Raw genomic sequence first — 2680 nt, forward strand, 5'->3', positions numbered from 1 at the left:
AATGCGATAAAGTTTTTGTTCCGAGCTGTTCATTTATTGATAAAGCATATTAAATTAATCGCAGAATCATTCTTGCAATGCGATTAATCGGAGTGGGATTACACGGCATACAAAAATTTTGTGTATTCATGGATCTTCCACGGCCGATTTTTCATTCATTTTATGACTCTGTAGTGAAATGTATTCATGGTGGTGCAGAAATAATGTGTGAGCAAAGTATGAATAGAGCTGCTCAAGAGAAAAAAGGAAAAACCGATGAATCGAGTAATTCCGGAGGAATAGCTGTGTCCGGTGATGGATCATGGCGAAAACGAGGATTCTCGTCGCTTTTTGGATGTCTCCCTAATTGGATGGAAGATTGGTAAAGTTGTGGACGTTTCGGTAAAATGTAAGTACTGTAAAGCATGCGAATTTTGGAAAACAAAGGAAGGTACAGCAAATTACGAGAATTCGTTGGAAACCCATGCCGACGAATGTCAAGCTAACCACAAAGGCTCTTCGGGCCTCATGGAAGTCAATGCTGTTTGCGAAATGTTCCAGCGCTCTGAATCTTTACACAACCTGAAATATACTAACTATATCGGAGATGGAGATTCTAAGACATATACGGTTATCGTAAATTCATCACTTTATGGAGATTCGATTGTCCAGAAGGAAGAGTGTATCGATCACGTCCAGAAACGCATGGGTACGCATCTCCGGAATTTAAAAAGGAAAACAAAGGGCCTCGGCGGAAAAGGTAAACTAACTGGCAAATTGATCGATGAACTGTCAATTTATTATGGTCTAGCGATACGCAGAAATCATGAATCTATAGAGAAAACGAGGACTGCGATCTACGCAACGCTAAATCACAAATTATCAACAGATGCCAAGCCCAAGCACGATCACTGCCCGAGCGGAGAAAATTCGTGGTGCTCGTGGCAAAGGGCCAAGGCCACTGGAACTTTGGACGAATATGCACATAAACCACCTTTACATGAAGAAGTATACAAGGCTATAACTCCAATTTATAAAAATTAACCAGTGATCACCTACTCACTCGTTGCATAGGCGGCTTGACTCAAAATAGTAATGAGAGTTTTAACGCTACAGTATGGTCGATGGCCCCGAAAGTGACATCCGGTGGCAAAAATGTACTTGACACATCTGTATATATTGCTGCAGGTACTTATAATGATGGCCTTACAAGTGCCATGAGAGTCATGCAGAACATAGGCATCAAAATTCGGCCGAATTGCTACAATTACTGTCAAGAGACTGATCAAAACCGCATCAAATTATCCGATCGTTCGCTCTCAGATGCTGCAAGAAGGTCTCGAATTGAACAGAAGGCATCCAGAAAGGAAGAAGATGAGTTACATGTTTCCATGGAAGGTGAAATGCACGGCGCAGGCATCGCAGACTGAAGGTATAACAAAATTTTCAGCACGTAAAACTTTAAACGCGTTTTTCTCGAAACTGCATTTTTCAAATCAGGCGACGATGGTACTCGGAGGTTATCGCACGTATCCACTTGAAATTTTAATTGTAGTTTCACAGTAACATTATCTAGTAAACTACGTACGATTTTTTGTTATCATTGCAACTTTTTTTTTATAAACAATTTACTGCTCAATTTTCGGTCAAAAATTGAACCTTTTTTTTACAAGTCCGCCATTTTGCGAAAAATTTATGTAAAGCTAAAAACATACGTACTTTACTAGCAAGTCTTATGTAGATTAAATCCCGTTCTTTATTTTGTTTCAGATAGCACGAGTTCCTAGAATCACCGTCGTCCGTAGAGGTCCTCTTGAAAAAGGTGATTCCGAAGATTGGCCCAGTAGCCGCCATTTTGTATCAAAATGTCAATATAAAAATTTTTTTATACACTCAAATACATGTTTAATAAAGCCTGAAAGAGAGAAATTCGATTCCTTTTTCCTTACTCCCAGAATAAATTGTCAAAGTTACGCCTTTTTTGAGGGCTCTAGACTGGCCTAACCCCTTAAAGAAGCTAGAAACTCGTTGGACTCGGTGTATTGAGCTAAGAAGACATTATGTTAGAGAATAAAATCGAGTTTTGCTAACAAAATGTTATTTTCATTAAAATTATTAAAATCATTAAAATTCTAAGGACTTATCAATCAATCTGGTACATGAAAAAATCTAAGACATTTGTTAATAGGTGAAACGCTATTCCGACTATTCCGTAAAAAAACGTTGATAACCTACCGGATCGTGACTCTGTGCAAGAAACGACGAAAAAGAGGACAAAATTATTTTACGGCTGTTTGAGAAGATTCCTTGTTTATCATTACGTGTGAGCAAGCAGTTTTACATAAAAAGTTTCTAAATATTTGATACTATAAGAAGACGTTTATTGGCCCATGAATAAAATTTCGGAACTTAATGAAGAAACAGTTACTGTCCAAAAAACACGTCGGAAAAAGACTTGCTTGGCTAAAAGAAAATTTTAACCGCTATTGGGACAACGTAATTTTTTCAAAAGAAGCTTTCTTTTAGACAAATTCTTTTATCAAATATGTTTGATCTACCCACGCCAATGAACTCATCCAGCGGACTGTTAAACATCGGGTAAAGGAGCACGCCTGGGGCTGTTTCTCAAAGCAGGGATTTGGCACTTTGCTAATCTTCATAGAAAATTTGGACGCTGCCTAATTGGTCAACATATATCAGA

General features: G+C 38.2%; 1 pseudogene; it reads left to right on the top strand.

The window, feature by feature from the left end:
- Positions 1–294: 294 nt before the first annotated feature.
- Positions 295–1409, top strand: LOC106752390 (annotated as a pseudogene).
- The last annotated feature ends 1271 nt before the right edge of the window (positions 1410–2680 follow it).

The sequence above is a fragment of the Dinoponera quadriceps genome, unplaced genomic scaffold (genome assembly GCF_001313825.1).
Source record: "Dinoponera quadriceps isolate SergipeBrazil2010 unplaced genomic scaffold, ASM131382v1 scaffold517, whole genome shotgun sequence".
Lineage (NCBI taxonomy): Eukaryota > Metazoa > Arthropoda > Insecta > Hymenoptera > Formicidae > Dinoponera > Dinoponera quadriceps.